Source organism: Kogia breviceps, chromosome 3 (assembly GCF_026419965.1).
Source record: "Kogia breviceps isolate mKogBre1 chromosome 3, mKogBre1 haplotype 1, whole genome shotgun sequence".
Lineage (NCBI taxonomy): Eukaryota > Metazoa > Chordata > Mammalia > Artiodactyla > Physeteridae > Kogia > Kogia breviceps.
In genome coordinates this window covers 37,771,756-37,792,782 of record NC_081312.1, presented here as the reverse complement: position 1 = coordinate 37,792,782, position 21,027 = coordinate 37,771,756, and the positions used below count along the sequence as shown (strand labels likewise).

Genomic DNA, 21,027 nt, shown 5'->3' with positions numbered 1-21,027 from the left:
CGTGTCCCCTGCATCGGCAGGCGGATTCTCAACCACTGCGCCACCAGGGAAGCCCAGAAAGTTAATTTTAAAATCGTTTTCTTGTTGCAAATATGTTTTCCCCACCAGGCAGAGAAAGGAGACCCAGCCTGTCTAAAAATGAACTCCTGTAGTTGAGAGGCCACCTGCTGGAGTCAGCCCCAGTGAATGCTTACTGTGGGCAAAGGAGACAGGCAGACCCAGAGGTCCGGGCCACAAATCTGTGGGGAGATCTGGCAGAGCCCACAAAGGGTCTTCATCCCCTCAATTCTGACAGTTGCCGTAAATAGTCTGTCGGCTTTCATTTCTTCCAAGAAAGGCTCCCCAGGGGGTTAGTGTATCCTAGAAAGGAAGCTGGGAAGGTGGAGAAGGCAATTTGACATAGGCTGTTAATTGTGTGCAGAGAGAAAAGAGAGAGTGATAATATGTAACTCCACAGAGAAACCAAGGGGCTTCCAAAGTTCATTAAACAACGACTGAGACGAAGGAGGAGATTTAAATGTGTTCAGATAAATAGGCAAGAGTAGACAAACATATTTGTGTTTTCCCTTCAGTTCGCCACAGATAACATATTTTACAAATACCACAAGATTAAGTTCTTCAGTTAGTCTGGAAAAAGCACTGCAGCGGAATTCAACAAACTGGTAAAGGTTATTGTGGGGATTTTAGGTTTGTAGTACCAACCAGTGATAGACATCGTAGGGGAACTGGGAAGACGGTAGGTTTACTATTATTATTCTTATTAACCACAAAGCACATTCTTAAGGGAATATTTTCTTTTCTGCTTATTTCTTATTTTATAGATAATAACCTTCTAAATTTTAGGTATTTTATTTCAGTTGATGGAAATGTTTTGGCAGAAGTTGATTTTAAGTGGTTTTTCAAGAAATGGCATGAGTTACATATTTTTCATTTAGAAGATGAGGTAGCAATAATGCTTAAATGTTTTGAATGAGAATTCCATAAGTTACATCACTAACAACAATTTTCATTTTTGCACTTTACCTTTTTAGTCTTTGTCCACATGAATATGTATTTATATATTGACATTCCTATCGAACATAAACATTATATTCTATTTATCTTACTTAGTATTTTCTTGTTTAGTATTTTCCATAGACTTTTAAGTGATTGGTTTTGTTTTGATTAAAAACTTTTTTTTTCCCCAGGTTGATGTACCAGATTTTGCAAAACATTCCAATGTTAATTGAGAATATATATGTCTACCTATCTATATGTGTCTAATTAATTGCTTCTTGGGATAAATTCTCAGGAGTGGGACTATTGAGCATTTTTGTTTCAAGCTACATACCACCATATTAATTTCCCAAATGGTTACTGTGTATATAGTGTGGCATATATCAACTTCTTTGTCTGCCAGAGAAGGTACATGTTTGTTTAGTATTTTCCTCTTAGGTGAATTATCTGTTCATATGTGTCAGAACTTGGTTTGTTTTTTAGAGGAAACCTTTTACATCTTCTAATTACCTATGAAGCTGTTCACATGGTTGTTTCTTGTCTTCAGTTACTTTGTGGGATGTTGCTATAGACGAATAATTTGATTCTTTGCGTCGGAGATATAACACAGATTAATTTCTTTAAAGAAATGCAAAAAGTTGGAATTAATTACTCTCTCAAAGTCTGAATTAATCTACCACATCAGGGAGCCTGTTGCTGCATTTTGTGCACATGTCCAGTGGTTAATATACTACGTATTCACACCACTCGAGGAAACACAAGCTTCTCAAGCCTTAGTGCTGTAGGCTTGCAGAAGCCATTAGAACAAAAGCACAATTGCTGATGTTCATCATTGGAAGCTGTAATGTACTTCTGAGTGGCTAGCCAGACAAACTACTGTTGAACTGTGGAAACTGTTAGCCATATATGAATTTCATTGCTTTTTAAAGTAGTATCTGAGAGGAAGAGTTTAAAATCCAAGCATTTCACTGAAGGGAGATAATAAAGCCTACAGTCCTGCTGCAGTTTATAGTTTCTTGATCATGTTTATATTAATTATTTCATTTGAGCCTTCTAGCAAACTCTGTGAGGTAGGCAGGGCTCTGGGCCCCTATGTTACAGCAGAGGAAGTGGAAGCTCAGAGAGCATCAGGTGACTGCTCGTGGTCGTGGCAAGGGTACGCGACAGAGCCAGCGTGAGAAGAGATAGTTCTTTTTTTATCCTGAAAAATGTCATCTTGAATAATGTACTCCTTAGGATGAATTTCGTGAGGAGCTAGATAAAGTGCCATACATGGTTGTAATTAGAGCCAAGTACAGTAATTAATAATGATGATTTTAAGTCACCAAAGAAAACTTAAATCATACTCCTGATATTATATTTAGTGGGTCAAGGAATTTCCATCACTATTGATTAAAAACAAATGTTGATGTTACTAAAAGAGTGAATTATATAATTACTTGAAAAGTTTACTTCTCCTGACTGTCATAATTTGGGATTATATGAAACGGGTTGAGAATGTGGACTCGAGCGAGATAGATATGTCTCTGAGACTCAGTTCATTGGCTGAGCCACTTGGATAAGGCACTTCACTCCCCCAATATTGGTAATATTTCTAGTGTCCCTGTCAGAGATGTTTTACGGTGCTTAAATGAAATATGTATAAATACTTAGTGTATTATGTAAAATGCTTAATGCATAGTAAGCACTCTATTTTATCATGAACTAGGTGTCATTTATTGGTTAAATATGCTTCAGTTCTCTTTTATTCTTTTATATTTTAAAATTTAAGATCAAGCATGTGCTTCTTCACTATAACTTTTATTACAGCAGAAAGGTTAGAAAGAAGAAACAGTTGTTATTTTTTAACACAATCCTCATTCATTATAATTTCTTTTATATAGCCTTCTATTTTTTTAAAAAACTGAATCGCATGCAGTGAGTAAATGTGGTTTTGGACAGGCACACTTTGTACTGACTATGGGCAGATATTCCTTGTGATCTTATCCTTTCAACCATGTTTAGTCTTACGAGTCAAGCCTCAGGAATTATCTGCATTCCATGAGTTTCATTTGTACGTGAACCTTTGTGAGCAGTTTTTGGCCTTTGATATTTGGAATGAGGCTTGCTTTTTGTGGAGATTTTATTATATTTTATCATAATAATCTATGTATAACCAAACTCAGTTTCATTAAACACAGAAAAGGGCAAAGTATATTTGAGCAGGTATGATATAGGAGAGATTAAAATCAGCTTTAAATTATTCAAGGGCTGGTTACTGAGCTTTTATATGTATTTATATTCTTATTTGTTCCTTAAATCGATTGTGTTTGTCTGTTTTGTTTTTCACTTGTACCTTCTGGGGACTGAGATGGGAAAAGCATGTTTTCATTGTTGGAACCTTTTAGTTTTAGGTGTGTCAGGCATTAGCTATAGTTTGCTGCAGTTCTAGGATACATATATAGCACTTATCAACATAGTTGAAACTTGCACTAATATAATTTGTCTAGAGTGGGTCTTCTTGGATATAGATCTGTATCTTCTACTTTATCTGTTTTCTGCCATAACTGGACCCAACATACTTAGATTGCTCATTTTCAGAGACTTAGACTATTAACATTATAAACATCTTGACTACAACTGAAATTTTCTTTGAGGTTCGTAAACTTTTAGGAAATTGCAAAGCTTCAGAGTCCTTTTATATTATTATAAGTGCAAGCTTCATTGTACTCTAGATATAAAGAAGTGACAGTTAATAAAGGTTGAACATGCAACAAAAAAAGAAAAAAGGAATTTATATTAGATGATAAATATCTCTTCCCTACAGAGTTATTGAATATTTTGAATTTGGGAAAAGTTGTCCTAGACCAGAGCCTGATGTTTTCTGTGATGAAATATAAATGTAGCACTGTTTTTGTTGCTTAAAATGCAGAAGCTAGTGAATTATTTTGAAGCGAAAAAGTGTATTGTGGCATCAGGAAGAGAATTTTGTGAAGGGGCATTGCGTGGTGGTGAATGACCTAGTGGAGAGTTGAGGGGTGGGTCCCCTGGTCCAGGAGATGAAAAACAGCTGTGAAACCTGGAGTCTGTCATACAGAGTGAAGTAAGTCAGAAGGAGAAAAACAAATACCGCATGCTAACACATATATATGGAGTCTAAAAAAAAAAAAAAAAAGAAAAAAATGGTCAGAAGAACCTAGGGGCAAGATGGGAATAAAGATGCAGACCTACTAGAGAATGGACTTGAGGACATGCGGAGGGGGAAGGGTAAGCTGGGACGAAGTGAGAGAGTGGCATGGACATATATACACTACCAAATGTGAAATAGATAGCTAGTGGGAAGCAGCCGCATGGCACAGGGAGATCAGCTCCGTGCTTTGTGACCACCTAGAGGGGTGGGATAGGGAGGGTGGGAAGGAGGGAGACCCAAGAGGGAAGAGATATGGGAACATATGTATATGTATAACTGATTCATTTTGTTATAAAGCAGAAACTAACACACCATTATAAAGCAATTATACTCCAATAAAGATGTTAAAAAAAAAAAAAAACCAAAAACAGAAACAGCCATGAAGCTCAAAGTTTAGAGAAGGGCCATGGCCGGGTTGTTGGGGCCAGAAGATAAGTGTGTGAGCATCTTCCCGCCCCTAGACCATATCAGACAAGACAGAATATTGAGGATAAATTAAAAAGGAGAAAATAGGTCCTGTTATAGACCACAGTGCAGGTAAAATTTCTCAGATTAGAGAACATGGGGGTACAGCAGCCTTGTGGCGAGAAGGGAGAAGTGACTCTCAGCACAGTTTTAGTAGGAGGTACCTGGTGAGGATGCTTAATGGTTCTGTCCATTCATCCCTCCATTGACTCCTTGCACCTTTCTTTAGTGTCCTACTTTGCATCAGACTTGGTGTTCGGTGCTGTGGCTACAAAGAAGGAGGTGGTACTCTCCAGAAGCTCACAGATCAGATGGGGTCTTAGACACAGGGACCTGACAGTTGGAATATTTGTACTGAGTTTGAGGTATGGGGTGTCTAGGGAGCACAAGAGCAGACCTTCTCATTCCCCCGGAGCTTGGGTAGGAGAAGCACCATGTGCAAAGACAGAAAAGTGAGAGACAACATGGGACATTAAAGAGAGCTTGGATTCATTTGCCATATTTGTGGCCTGGGTCAGGAGATGGGGATAGAGAAGGAGGGAGGTGCCACATCTTGAAGAGCCTGGAATGCTGTGCAGTTGATGAGGAGCCTCTGAAGTGTTTTAAGCAGGGAAGTAAAATCACTAGACTGATGATCTTAAGAACTCAGCCCAGGTCTCCCAGCCTCTGGGAGTGCTGCCAGCCTTTCCGGGATCGCCCCAGCGGCAGCAAGCCAGCTCTCCCGGTGTTACGCCCCTTCACAGGGGCAGGTGGGGACGCAGGGGCCCCACCTCTAGTGACTGATGAAATGGGAGTATCAGTACCATCTACACCAACTCAGAACAGCTCTGAAGGGGCCATTTCGCCTCCAGAGCCCACTGTAGGGTTGGAGAGGCTGTTATGGAGCCTGCTTTGCAGCTCATCTCATCCTCTGCCCAGCCCTGCTTCCTTCTCTGCTTTGGCCGTCTCAACCTCTGTGAATTCTGATCTCTGCGAGGTTGCCCTTTCTATTTGGCGTTCCCCTCGAAGCGCTGAGGTCTGCGCGTTGTCTCCAGGTAGAAAGCACAGACAGTCCTGGGGCTCACCTCGCTTGTTTCCCTCTCAGAAGGATGACCCTTCTGCACTGCCTCTTGTACTCTTAAAATGCTTCGTATTAAAAATAATTCTTTTTCCTAGAAGAAGGTTGACCGTGGATGCTGTAACTCCTTCATGGCCAGAAGTGAAGTCACCTGTTCTACTTTGAGTATGTGGAGCTGTGAGTCGTGGAGGTAGCGCCATTAGCTATGTGTTCAGTATGCAGTTGGCTGCGTGTTCATTCATAGTCAGCTTGCATTTACTGAACACTTAATTGAAGTTGAGGGAAGATGTTCTGAGAATAAGCAAGTTGAATGGATGCTATTTTCTTAACTGTACCTGGCCACCCGCCTCCCCTCCCCGCCATCAACAGGGGATCTTGCTACTTTCTAGTGACTGAGCCCTACAACCCCATGTGTACTAGCACGGACAGATAATGATGCCATTTCACAGGGTGAAATTAACTTTAACACCCGCACTGGCTCTGTCTCGAAAAAGATTCCGAATGTACTGTTGGGTGGACTCACTACCTGCAAATGTGTACATACAGGCAGGCACACAAACTTATCACCTCTGTTTAATGTCCTTGGTTGAGGAAGGGGGACTCTGACTGATGCAACATAAGAAATATGTGTGCTTGGGTCATTGAGAGCTGATGGTACTTTTAAAAAATTTTATTTTTTATTTTATTTTTTTAATTGCAGTAAAATTGCTTTACAATGTTGTGTTAGTTTCTGCTGTACAGTGAAGTGAATCAGCTATATGTATACATATATCCCCTCCCTCTTGGACCTCCCGCCCCCCAACGCCCCATCCCACCCATCTATAGGTTATCACAGAGCGCTGAGCTGAGCTTTCTGTGCTTTATAGCATGTTCCCACTAGCTATCTATTTTATGCACGGTAGTGTATATATGTCAATCCTAATCTCCCAATTCGTCTCACCCTTCCTTTCCCGCCCTGTGTCCATGTTGTCCTTTTTTATTTCTTTTTGGCTTTATGATCTTCAGATGAGTAATGATTTTTTTGACAAGACTGACTGACTGTAATTCCTGTAAGGCAGGGTGGAATGCATGCTCTGTTGCCTACTTGTTTATTATATGACATTTTGTTCCTTTTTTTCTTTTCAAGTGATAGACTTTGATTTCAAGAGGTAGGTAGAATAGGGCTGAGTTTAAGAGTACATTGTGTGATTATTAAGCACAAAGGCAATTATTAAGTGCAAAGTTTGTTTACTTACTGGATGTATTTGTGTCAATTTTATATTGTGTAAATATGTATCTAAGTTGTTTGACAGACTATTTTATACTTATCGGGGTAGTAGTCTTATTAATTTTGTGCTTTTTAAATGGCGTGGACTATTCTCTAATTATTAAAGGATTTATAAAGTTAACCCTAATAACATGGAAATAATCATTTTGAGAAAAATTGAAAATAATTTTTCAATAATAAAGAGAATTTATTCTTTAGTTTCCCTACTGTCAGAGAATGTCATGTAATGAGAGTGTGACCTTCAGTCACTAAGGTGATACTTCGAACATTTGCATTAGAAAAGCAAATTTGTATCCATCACACCCACTCTGTGGGTCCATGGGGAAGGTGTTCATCTTGTGGCCACATTTGAGAACACAGCAGATTGTCCTCCTGGATGATCCAGAGGCTCAAACCCCAGCCCTGGCCTTGTCGGCATTGCCAGCCAGACTGAGGATTGATCACAACTCAAAATAGCTCAGTAATGGAACTGGAAGGTATGTAACTTCTAGAGCAGCAAGGAACTGTTTTTTCTTCATTCTTGTTGTTTGAAATAATGCTTTAAAAGTGGTAGGATGGCTGGATTTGGTACTTCTGTGGACTGTGAGTCCTGCTTTTGGTAGCCTCATAAAATCACAGATTTATTTAGCTGGAAGGGCTCTTAGAGAATGTCTAGATCCACCCTTATGTTATGGATGGGGAAAATTATGGTTCAGATATGTTAAATGCATTCTCCGTGCTTGGGCCAGAATGAGAACCAGAACTCAGGTCTGGAAACCACTAGTCTAGGAATAATTCTGCGAAGTGGCATTGCCTCCTCAAAGACCGTTCAGCTTCCCAGATTAGATTTAGTGCAGTTAGGGTATTCCAAGCCTGCATGGGAAGCATTGTCCTTTACTTGATAGCCATCCAGCCAGCGCTCATGTGTGTTGGTTCTTCTCTCACCATGGGCAGGGATCTTGAGGTCAGACTTGCTTCTGTTCTAGCTCAGATGAGCCTGGGTCCTTGTTATTGCGGCCCATTCACCATTCCTGTCCTCCTGGAAATTAGTCTCATAGTATAACTCACTTAATTATTTGATTTAATCTGCACAGAACAGAGCTGAAGCACAGTGGTAACAATGGCCAGGAATCAAATAAGGTGAGGGATTATGTATCCCTCTTGTCTTGGAGACCATTTTTCCAAGGATTGATTATCTTGCTAACTACCCAGCATAGTGCCTGAAGCATACAAGCTGTACATTAATATGTTCTGGGTAAACTACTGGCTAATAATAAATGAATGAAGGCTAAACAATAAGAGAACATTTTTTTTCCTGGTCTTGAGAAGTTTTAGGAGATTAATCCTTGCTGTTCTTTTCTGATTCAAATTTTTATGTAACATCAAAATACAATGTAGGTGGGACTTCCCTGATGGTGCAGTGGTTAAGAATCCACCTGCCAGTGCAGGGGACATGGGTTCGAGCCCTGGTCTGGGAAGAACCCACGTACCGTGGAGCAACTAAGCCTGTATGCCACAACTACTGAGCCTGCGCTCTAGAGCCTACGAGCCACAACTACTGAGCCTGAGTGCCACAACTACTGAAACCCTTGCTCCTAGAGCCCGTGCTCTGCAACAAGAAGCCACTGCAATGAGGAGCCTGCGCACTGCAAAGAAGAGTAGCCCCCGCTCGCCGCAACTAGAGAAAGCCGCGCACAGCAACAAAGACCCAACACAGCCAAAAATAAATAAATAAATTTATTTTAAAAATACAATGTAGGCATTAAAATTATGTTTATGGAGACTAATAACATGGAAATACTAGTGCTTAATATTTAGCAGAATCAAGAAAAAATTTGTGGTATAATTACAACACTATAAAAACAAAATTAAAAAAACCTATGTTAGAGATAAAAGTAGTCTAAAAATTCATCAAACTATTAGGACTGGTGATATTTGGATGGTGGGGCTGTGGATAGATTTTTATCATTTTTTAGTTTTCTGTAACATTAAAAAGTTACTTTAATACATTTATAGTACCAAAAAACCCTCGTAAATGAATTGTATATTCCATTTTGTAGAAAATAAATTTGAACTATAGTTTGATTTTTTTAGCCAGTATACATAATTTAGATTTCAAAGATTTCTTTCACCCCCTAAAAATACTTGAATCCATTTCTTCTTTTTTTTGTAATTAAAACCACATTCTTTTTATTTTTCACTTTCTTAACTTTTATTTTATATTGGAGTATAGTTGATTTACAATGTTGTGTTAGTTCCAGGTGTACAGCAAAGTGATTCAGTTATACATATATGTATATCTATTCTTTTTCAGATTCTTTTCCCATATAGGTTATTACAGAATACTGAGTAGATTTCCCTGTGCTGTATGTAAGTTCTTGTTGGTATCTATTTTATATATAGTAGCGTGCATATGTTAATCCCAACCTCCTAATCTGTTACTCGCCCCCACCTTTCCCCTTTGGTAACCATAAATTTGTTTTCTAAATCTGTGAGTCTGTTTCTGTTTTGGAAATAAATTCATTTGTATCATTTTTTTTGACTCCGCATATAAATGATATCACTTGATGTTTGTCTGATTTACTTCATTTAGTATGATAATCTCTAGGTCCATCTGTATTGCTGCAAATGGCATTATTTCATTCTTTTTTTATGGCTGAGTAATATTACATTATATATGTGTATCATATATTCTTTATCCATTCCTCTGTCGATGGACATTTAGGTTGCTTTCATGTCTTGGCTATTGTAAATAGTGCTGCAATGAACATTGGGGTGCATGTATCTTTTCGAATTATGGTTTTCTCCAGATATATGCCCAGGAGTGGGATTGTTGGGTCATATGGTAGCTCTATTTTTAGTTTCTTAAGGAACCTCTGTACTGTTCTCCATAGTGGCTGTACCAATTTACATTCCCACCAACCGTGCAAGAGGTTTCCCTTTTCTCCACACCCTCTCCAGCATTTATCATTTGTAGACTTTTTGATGATGGCCATTCTGACCGGTGTGAGGTGATACCTCATTGTGATTTTGATTTGCATTGTTGAGCATCTTTTCATGTGTTTTTCGGCCATCTGTATGTCTTCTTTGGAGAAATGTCTGTTTAGGTCTTCTGCCCATTTTTCTATTGGGTTTTTGTTGTTGTTGTTGAGTTGTATGTATATCTTGGAGATTAATCCCTTGTTGGTTGCATTGTTTGCAAATATTTTCTTCCATTTAATCCATTTCTTTACCCTTGGCTCTGTTGTGATGGTGGATTGGAGGAACAAACTTATTTTTGCACTTATTAATGATTTGTAATTTGACTAGATTCACTTGTCCTGGTCAGCTTCCTCATCCACCAATCTACATTTGCCAGGTCCTACCTGCTTTACCAGGAAAATCTTGAGGGTGGGAAGGTAAAAACTGCTCCTTTTCCATTAAGCGTGTTAGGACAAGCCTTGTTTTTTTTGATTCCCCTAGGCAGTTAGTGACTGCTGTCAGTTATGCATCCTGAGCACACTGTTCCTGTCTCTGGAAAACCTTTCCCACTTACTCATCTTTACGTCCTTAGTAACTGATACAGTGCCTGGCAAGTAGTAAGCACTCAGTGGATATATGTTAAATGGATGAATTAATATGGTCTCATGTAGATTGCTCAACTCTACATGAATTTAGTTCATGTTTGTATAATATTTATCTTAAGCTTGAGTAGTAGAATAAAATTGTGTCAGAAAACTTCTAAGTTAAGCAAGAAACTTAGCAATCATATATGTGTGATTGAGGGCTGTAGTGGGACTTGGTCATTATAAGACAAAATGGACCCTTATCTGAAAAAGGTTAATTTTGTTAATTTCTTCTGTAAGAACACAGTTAAAGAGAAAGAATGGGTACCTGGCCAGGCAGCAGCTGGTGCATCTGTTGATAAAAACGTGTGTAATTTGGGTTGGTTGTAGTAGTGCAGGCCAAATGGGAAAAGCAAATCACTCTTCCTTTTCCCATTTTTAATAGCAAATTAATTTCTGAGTGTGAAAACATTTCTGCAGCTGCCACTAAAATTGGCAAATATTTTTCTAAATAAATAATACATTTCAGAAACAAACTTCTCATTTTAACAGGCAACATATTTCTGGCTGTTGTATTTGCTCACAAACATTTCAAATTTAGAAATATTTATTTTATTTGTTTGTTTTTGTGGTACGCGGGCCTCTCACTGTTGTGGCCTCTCCCGTTGCGGAGCACAGGCTCCGGACGCCCAGGCTCAGTGGCCATGGCTCATGGGCCCAGCCGCTCCGCGGCATGTGGGATCCTCCCGGACCGGGGCACGAACCTGTGTCCCCTGCATCGGCAGGCGGACTCTCAACCACTGCGCCACCAGGGAAGCTCTAGAAATATTTATTTTAAATATCTTGGAGATACCAGTATTTGGAATTTTGAAGACAACAAATCTTTCATCAGTGGGGAAATGCTACCCAACAGAAATGTGTAAAAACTGCACGTACAGTTATGTTACTTGAAACACTTGACAAAAATACTGTTATAATCACAGTGAGATCCTGCACATATTTTCCCAAACGTTTCAGTCATTTCAGAATTTTGCCAGTGACTATGCAACCATTTTGGCCACAGCTCAGTAGGACTAGTTCAGCTTTGTAAATTTAATAGAATTCCCCCAACTTCTCCATCCCTTCTTTCTTCCAGAATAGTTTGGGACTACAATTCCTCTGGAGCCTTAAAAATCCAAGAGAAAAAAATCATTACAAATAAAAATAGGCATTTTACCTTGAAATACATCTAGGAAGGCATTTGAGGGCAATTCAGTTTTTTTTGGCCATTTGGGGAGAAAAAATCTTGTCAAAAGTGGAAGGAGGGCTTCCCTGGTGGCGCAGTGGTTGAGAATCCGCCTGCCAATGCAGGGGACATGGGTTTGATCCCTGGTCTGGGAAGATCCCACATGCCGTGGAGCAACTAAGCCCGTGAACCACAACTACTGAGCCCGCGTGCCGCAACTACTGAAGCCCAGGCGCCTAGGGCCCATGCTCCACAATAAAAAGCCATTGCAGTGAGAAGCCCGCGCACTGCAACGAAGAGTAGCCCCCACTCGCCGCAACTAGAGAAAGCCCATGCACAGCAGCGAAGACCCAACACAGCCAAAAATTTAAAAATAAATTTATTTTTTTAAAAAAGTGGAAGGAAGGGGAACAGGTCAAATGGAGATGTCAAAGAGGAAATTGTAACTTTTTAAAAATACCCTGTGATTCGGGAACACCTGAATTTCAAAATTATTTTTATTTTTATTTGTGTGTGTATTAAAAAGCATCCTTGTCGGAGGCCTGGCAGGGCTTGGAAGCCCGGCCGGCGTGTGGCAGCAGCCCGGGAGCCTGAGGCCCGGGCGTCGTGCGCAGGCGCTACTCAGCTGCTGAGGCGTTGGCTGCGAGGCTTTCCCGATGAAGGTTGGGGCTCTGCACAGCAGAGTGGAGGCTGCGCCCGGCCCTCGGGCAAGGTAAGCGGCGGCGGAGATGGACGCCCTAGAGGAAGAGAACTTCGCGATGTCCATCTCTTCCGCCTCTGATGCAGAATTTGATGCTGTGGTTGGATATTTAGAGGACATTATCATGGATGATGAATTCCAGTTATTACAGAGGAATTTCATGGACAAGTACTACCAGGAGTTTGAAGACACAGAAGAGAATAAGCTCACCTACACCACCTATTTTTAATGAATATATCTCTTTGGTTGAAAAGTATATAGAACAGCTGTTGGAGCGAATTCCTGGATTTAACATGGCAGCTTTCACTACAACTCTACAGCACCATAAAGATGAAGTGGCCGGTGACATTTTTGACGTGCTGCTCACGTTTACAGATTTTCTGGCTTTCAAAGAAATGTTTCTGGACTGTTGAGCAGAAAAAGAAGGCTGGGGACTGGACTTAAGCAGCGGTTTAGTGGTGACTTCATTGTGCAAATCATCTTCTGTGACAGCTAGACTATGACTATGACTCCTACTATCACAGCTCGTCTTGGCTGTTGGAATCAATTTAGAGAGTTGTCGTTTACCTAAAAGGTACTTGTGAAAATCAATTCCTAGTCTTACATGTACAGTCCTTGTATCACTTCACTGTCTTCTGCAGGTCCCGATGTAGTCCCATTGTTTCTATAACTCTCGTTTACGTGTTTTTGAAAACATTTTTATAAATACTTAGGCTAACCTAGTGGATGTAATCTTGGAACTTCCATGATTACTCACTTCAAGATCAAAGTATTAGGACAGAACATCTGCGGCCCTAGGTCCCACCTCCGTGTAATGGGATCTTTCTAGACATCACCAGCCCAATAGACTGGGAGAGGCTTGGCTAATGATGTCAGAAGAATACATTTTGGAATGACACATTCTGTTCTGCAACTCTTCATTAATGTTAAGTATTGATGGGTCAGAAGAAAATTACCTGACCTTCCTGGGACACGTTCTTATCTTCAGTAACCCTAGTACTCCTCCCTGAGTAGACACCTCTCTCAGGAGCTTCTGAGTCTGGCTCCTGCATCAAGCCCAAGTCCAGCATTCCACCCGGGGGGTACTTCCCCAGCATACATGTTGGTGTGTCCATGTTGGAAGAACCCACCATCAACAACTTTCTTGGGCCATCAGGCCTTGCATGTCCCACCAGGCTTTTTGTGCACTCACAGCTTTTTATATGGGTCAGAGTTTCAGTCCTGCAGCCTCAATGGGCTTTTTGACTAGGAGTGTTTATCTAGGGTTTAACTCAAGCTAGCTGCCCAGCCCGAGATTTCTGAAACTCCTACTATCACAGCTCGTCTTGGCTGTTGTAATCAATTTAGAGAGTTGTCCTTTACCTAAAAGGTACTTGTGAAAATCAATTCCTAGTTTTACATGTACAGTCCTTGTATCACTAGTCCTTGTATCACTTCACTGTCTTCTACTGGTCCTGATGTAGTCCCATTGTTTCTATAACTCTCGTTTACGTGTTTTTGAAAACATATTTTTATAGATGAATACTCAGGCTAACCTAGTGGATGTAATCTTGGAACTTCCATGATTACTCACTTCAATATCAAAGTATTATTTGCTGTGTGCTTTTTAGCTGTTGGTGCTATGAAAGCAAAAATGCTTTCTGGTGTTCCTATTTTACTGGGTACCAATGAATGTATGCTGGAAGTAGTCTAAAAGATTTCCTTTTCTTAGAGCATGTTAGTGTTTGTACAGGTTTGCTTAAAACCCTTTCTATGTAAAACAGCTCCTTAGGTTTTCTGTTGGGCTCTGCACTTCCTTCTTGCTGTCAAAATAATCCTACCAAGATAGTGTTCCACTGGTCTAGCTCAGTAGGAGATAACAAACAGCTTTACTGGTCATCCGTCTGCTTGGATTTAGTACACTGGTTTACTACAATATTTGATAGAACATTACTGGCCAGAAAACATGGATGTCACATCTCTAGAAAGAAAAACTATAGTAGTTCAATTCCCAATGTGTACCTTAGTTGTTTTTTTGTTGTTGCTTTAATTTTTATTTTTCAAGTAAAAATAAGAATCTCTACTGATTTTTCACTTGGCTGTTCTGGTTTTAAAGGATGAGCTAGCTGTAGGCTGTGTGTTTTTCTGTACCAATGTGGCGCTTATTAAATACTTTTGTACCATGAGTAAAATTTCAGGTGTTTTTCAGAAAAAAAGAAAAAAGCATCCTTGTTAAATATACTTTCTGGGACTTCCCTGGTGGCACAGTGGTTAAGAATGCCAATGCAGGGGACGCGGGTTCAATCCCTGGTCCAGGAAGATCCCACATGTTGTGGAGCAAGCCCATGTTTCACAACTACTGAGCTTGTGCTCTAGAGCCTGTGAGCCACAACTACAAAGCCCGCGTGCCACAACTACTGAAGCCTGAGCACCTAGAGCCCATGCTCCGCAAAAAGAGAAACCACTGCAATGAGAAGCCCGTGCACCGCAGTGAAGAGTAGCACCCTCTCGCTGAAACTGGAGAAAGCCCATGTTCAGCAGCAAAGACCCAATACAGCCAAAAAGAAAAAAAGAAAAAAAAATACACACACACACACACACACACACACACACACATATATACTTTCTGAGTTATGGTTTGCTTGCTTATTTGGTTATTTAGTTTTTTAATTTGTTCATTCCTTTATTCACAAAGGATTTAATATGGCTGCAACAAATAATATGTATAAGGAAAGTATTATATGTCAATAAAAAGTAAAAACAAAAAATGAGACAAAGGCCAGGGAAAAACAGGCATAACTTTGACTGACATAATTGCTATGATTTGACCTCAGAGTTAGCTCTGTGTTTCTGGACATCCAAGGTGAAAAAAGGAACACTGATTAAATGGTTCTTATTTTCAGAAAGGAAAATAAGAACAGAAATAATATAGAAACAACCACAAAAAAACCCAACCTGTGTCTCCAAGGAAATGAAGTATTTTCCTAGCATTAAATGGTTAAAAAAAAAAAAAGTTTAATGGAGGGCTTCCCACGGGGGAGCTGAGAGTTGTAAAACAGTGTCCTCCATAACTTGGCTTCAGTTTGTTCATTTGTTCACTCTTTTACTCTTTCCTCAAACATTTATTATGTACCTACTCTGTGCCACATCCTGTGCTAGATGATAAAGATACAACAGTGAACCAAACATAGTCCCTTCTCAGAGCTTGCAATCCAGAGTCTCAAGAAAGACCCAGGGCCAAAGGATCTGCTCCAAAAGGACAGGTAGACTCAGTGGTAGAACTTGTGAGGATTGGGTTTCTCCATGTTGGCAGGTCAAGTTGACATTCAGGACCTACAGCCTCTACTGTGATGCCAGGATGCTTGCAGTTTACTCCAGCATGAAATGCTGGGAAGACGCTAACAAAAATTAGGTGATTGATGGGAGTCAGGGCCCTAGCTGGTCTGGCTGGGCGCAGGGGTGAAGTTATTCCTTGAGTCAGGACCAGAGTAAGTCATCTGTTAGTCACACAGCTACTTCTTGGGGAAGAAGGCCAATCCACCTAAAGCCAGTTTCCTGAACGCAAGTGGTTCTACCTAATTGCTTGTTTCTTTTCACTGATTTGGAAAACATAAACAATTCATATACAGTGGTTTTAACAGCTTTTTGAAGATGTAAGTGATCCTCTTTTCATTTTTATATGCTGGCATTTTATGAAACCTTCAGTTTTTGTTTGCCCTATTGTAATGGGAGGGGACTTGGACAGGGAGAGAGAAAAACACCCCACAGAGCCTGGACTGCTGATCTTCAAGAGAGAGGAGATTGATGGGCAGGGAGTGGGGACATGGGGGAGAGGCAGAGTAAGAATATATTCACCAAGAGTATAATCATTGAAAAAAATATATTCTTGAGTGCAAAGAATTCTTAGGAATATATTTTTCTTATGAATAATAGCAAGCCAATTTATGCCTTTTAGTACTTCCTTACCCACCCTCTCCCTGTTCTACCTCCCACTAGAGGCATTGTTAATCCATTGCTTCCAGGCAAGACTCCCCATTGATTCAGGGTCTCCATTGGAATGAAGCTACAGGGGACATGCACTTAGTTCAAGAAGATGGGACAGGAACAAACAGAACCTGGCAGAAATGATAGAGTAAGTCACAAAGTCATTCGTAGTGTTTTAGGGATGCTTCACCCTGTTGTCTACAAATTAGATCTCCTCCTAGAGCTTGGAACTCAAACCTGGATGTCTTCAAGCGACTTGATATTGAAAAATATTAAAAAGATCTCACTGAAAGCACATAAATTTCATCTTCCACTAATAAATTTTTCTTTCTCACCAATGGAGAACAACTTGCATTTGTATCTCATTTTGTAATTTTCAGCATGCTACATGTTATCTCATCCTGTCCTACAGAAAGTCCGAGTTTGTTTAACTCACTTATTTTTACCCTCCTTTATTGTAGAGAAATTTTGAGTTAGTTTGCATAGAAACATAAAATTCAGTTGAATAGAAAAATAGATGAGGATATTGCAGCGAGGGAAAAATAAGAGTAGATGCATAAAGCCGGTGGGATAGCACTGTGTTTTCCATAAAGTCATTTGTAGTTGCTAGATCCAGGCTATACCAGCCAAAATAAAGAGAGGGAAACTTTGTTTATACAAATAACATGGTCATTAGATTAAAAGAATAAATGCTCAGAATCACAGTTTTTCTTGGTACTGAGACCTGAGAATTTTCCACAGCTTGTTCTCATAAAAGGAACACTGTGTGGCTTACAAACTGTCTTCCTGAACTCCTGTGTAAGAAGTACAATGGTAGGTCTCTCTTGACTGCTTCCTATAATATCCTGCTTGGTAAGGTTTATGGGATTACGCCAGAATATGTTTTAATAAAAGCAGTTCTCTAGGGGGATAAAACAATGCAGTTCAGGTTCACAGCTCCCTGATGGCTGGACAGGATCCAAAGACCACATCCAGGAATGGGTGGACGTTCAGTCTTTCAGGCGTTCCTCCAGGAATATTATTTCTTGCAATCCAGTGTTTTTAAATGTACAGCAGAGAACTTCGGGTTAGATTCTTTGGCAAGAACCCGGAAGTGTGGGTTGGCTCAGACAAAATCATTTCACAGATGAAGAAACAGGACCTTGCAGAGGCTGATGATTATCCAAGGCTTTGAGGTCAGTGGCAGAGCTGGGAGCAAGGCCAGATTCTTTCGACTCTTAAGTCTAGGGCTCTTTCAACCATTTCATCTCTCCTCTCTAACCTAAGTAGAATTCTATTACAATTTAAAAATGTTAAGAATGGAATTTCTTAATGATGTTTTGTTAAATATATTTTCCACTTACTATAAACTTTATTAATAACTTTTGATTCATAATGGGTCAACAGATGGTAAAATAGTTTAAAATCTGCAAATGTAAAATGATCTGGGAAGAGGAAATCAGTTAAGATAACCTGTTTTAGAGAATAATGTGTTGTTCAATAAAATAATTAAAAGTTTGGTCTGGAAAAAAAGGATGACTATTTCTAACATCTGTAATGTAATCCTACTTAGATATTAACTTTAAAAAAATTAATTTATTTTTGGCTGCATTGGGTCTTCATTGCTGCACACGGGCTTTCTCTAGTTGCAGCGAGCGGGGTCTACTCTTTGTTGCGGTGAGTGGGCTTCTCGTTGCGGTGGCTTCTCTTGTTGCGGAGCATGGGCTCTAGGCATGTGGGCTTCAGTAGTTGTGGCTCACGGGCTCTAGAGCGCAGGCTCAGTAGTTGTGGTGCATGGGCTTAGTTGCTCCGCGGCATGTGGAATCTTCCCGGACCAGGGCTGTAACCTGTGTCCCCTGCATTGGCAGGTGGATTCTTAACCACTGTGCCAGCAGGGAAGTCCTAGATGTTAACTTTTTAGAAAATGAAACATTAGCTATAGAGCTGAAGTCCCGCCCTCCCATTTCTTTGCCCTCTACCCTGAAGTTGTGGGTATCACTCCCAAGCATGTTTCTCTTCTTCTACCATATATGTATGTGTGTGTTTAAAATTTACATAAAGTACATAAGTGACTTCATAGTGTATCAGTCCTTTTGGACTTGCTCTGCCCTCCACCCCTGAACATTTTAGATTTGAAATTTAACCTTGCTGTTACTGGGCATTCATTTTAGCTGTGGAATAGTCTTACCTCATATGACTCAACTACAGTTTATCCATTCTCCTACTGATGGGATTTGACTGTTTCCACTTTTTCTGCTATATATAGTTCTTCCATGAACATTCTTGAACATAAGTCCTTGTGTCCATGAGCAATTTTAGAACATTTTTTAGTTGGCAGAAATTTATAAAGTCACCAGCTGTTGCTGCTCCTACCTGAGCATCAGTCACATCCTGGGTCATCCTGGGAGATCCTTGCACCCAAAATACTGTTTGGGTCCATTTGCAGCCAGTGCTGATCCAGTCTTTGTGTACCTTCAATGCCTTCCAACTCCTTGCATGTCTTTCTGTTTGGTTTGCTCAGGTTCTCGACTAGGACCTGTTCCAAGCACCTTTCATTTCTCAAGGACCATACCCTACCCTAGCTTCCTCACACCTAAGAGATGATCTGCCTTCTTATTATTTTCCTGAGAAAAATGAGGTCATCTGATGAGAGCTCCCTTGATCCTTCTCTCTCAAACTTCTCAGCATTTCCACTTAGAAGAATGGTGAACATGTGCAAATCACAAATTCTTTGTGGAATGAATGGAGGTAGGAGTTTTTTTTTGTTGTTGTTTTTGTTTTAAGTTTCTCAGACCCCCAAATTGGAACTTTGTCTTGCCAGGAGCTACACCATCTTCAAAATCACTAATTCACATACCCTCTGACATCAGCCTCCAGTTCTTCTAGCTTAACATCCAAAGTACGCTCACTGTGATGGTTCTTCAGTTTCCCTCAGACACCAGTCTGTGTGCTCCTTCATTCTATCTGTTCACCTCTTCCTGTCTTCACATCCCCTCTTTCTATTTCATCCTCCCTGCAGCTCCCATCCTGGACCTCTCTCCCAGAGCCCTACTTTTTCCTGCTCTGACCTACTGCATGGCGGTCATCCTGGCAACTTCTCCTTTCGTTTTCCTGTACTCAATTTCTAGTCCCCGTTTTTCTCATGTTTAGTTTAGTTTTCAGTTTTGTTGGAATACTTCCCATCCTCTTTCTTGTTTTACTGTCTTATTTTTTTGGAGTAACTTTTCCAGTAGCTTTCTAAGAGTGAGAGCATAGGACATAATTTTTTTGGAGACTTGCATGTCAAGATATGACTATTTTCTACCCAAACACTTGATTAATACTTTAGGTGGATATAGACTATAGATTGAAAATAATTTTCTCTCTCATTTTTTAAAAATTGTAGTAATACACATAACAAAATTTACCAATTTAACTATTTTTAAGTGTAAAGTTTGGTGGTATTAAGTACATTCACATTGTTGTGTAACAACCATTACCACCATCCATCTCCAGAACTCTTTTCATCTTGCAAAACTGAACTCTATACTCATTAAACAATGGGTTAATTTAATTCAAAGTTAATTAAAACAATTAATGTCCCACACACCCTCCCTCACCCCTGGCAACCACCATTCTATTTATGTATCTATGAATATGAATACTGTAGGTACCTCATGTAAGTGGAATCATCAGTATTTGTCTTTTTGTGACTGGCTTATTTCACTAAGCATGGTGTCCTCAAGTTGCAGCCATGTTGTACTATGTGTCAGAATTTCCTTCTTTCTTAAAGCTGAATAATATTCTGTTGTATATACATGCCACATTTTGTTTATCCATTCATTCATCCATGGATGAACACTCGGGTTGCTTCCACCTTTTGGCTATTGTGAATAATGCTGCAATGAATATGGGTATATAATAATCTCTTTGAGACTCTGCTTTCAGTTCTTTTGTGTATGTACCCAGAAGTGGAATTGCTGGATCATCATATGGTAATTCTATTTTTTTAATTTTTAAAGAACTGCCATAGTGTTTTCCATAGCAACTGTACCATTTTTACACTCCCGCCAATGGTGTGAAAGTTTTCCAATTTCTGTACATTATTTTCTGGTTTTTTTGATAGTAACCATCTTAATGGGTTTGAGGTAGTATCTCACTGTAGTTTCGATTTGCATTTCCATTATGATTAATGGTATTGAGCTCAAGTCCTGTGCCTGTTTTTAACTGGGTTGTTTATTTTGTTGTTGTTGAATTGTGGGAGTTCCTTATGTATTATGGATATTAACTGCTTATCAGATACATTATTTGTAAATATTTTCTCCCACTCCATGGGTTGCCTTTCACTCTGTTGAATGTGTCCTTTGATGAACAGAAGTTTTAAATTTTATTGTAGTTAAATTTATTTTTTCTTTTGTTGCTTGTGCTTTTGGAGTTATATTCAAGAAATCATTGCCAAATCCAATGTCATGAAGCTTTTGTCCTATGTTTTTTTCTAAGAGTTTTATAGTTTTAGCTCTTATGTTGTTTTCCCAGAACTTTTAAGATATTCCTCACTGTCTTCTTTTGTCCAATATGGCTAATACAGAAGTCTGATGCTATTCTAATTCTTGTTCCTTGGTGTGTAGTTTGGTTTTTGTCCTCTGGGAGATTCTTTATTCTTGCTATTCTGAAATTTTGTAACCATGTGTTTTGCAGAGGGT

General features: G+C 39.7%; 1 protein-coding gene and 1 pseudogene across 8 annotated transcripts in view; both read left to right on the top strand.

Annotated features, from left to right (window-relative positions):
- Nucleotides 1–21,027, top strand: part of SYNE2 (spectrin repeat containing nuclear envelope protein 2) — a 324,338-nt gene that overhangs the window by 22,663 nt on the left and 280,648 nt on the right. The gene's annotated exons all lie outside the window — the stretch shown is intronic.
- On the top strand, nt 12,426–12,906 carry LOC131753594 (ADP-ribosylation factor-like protein 2-binding protein pseudogene; annotated as a pseudogene).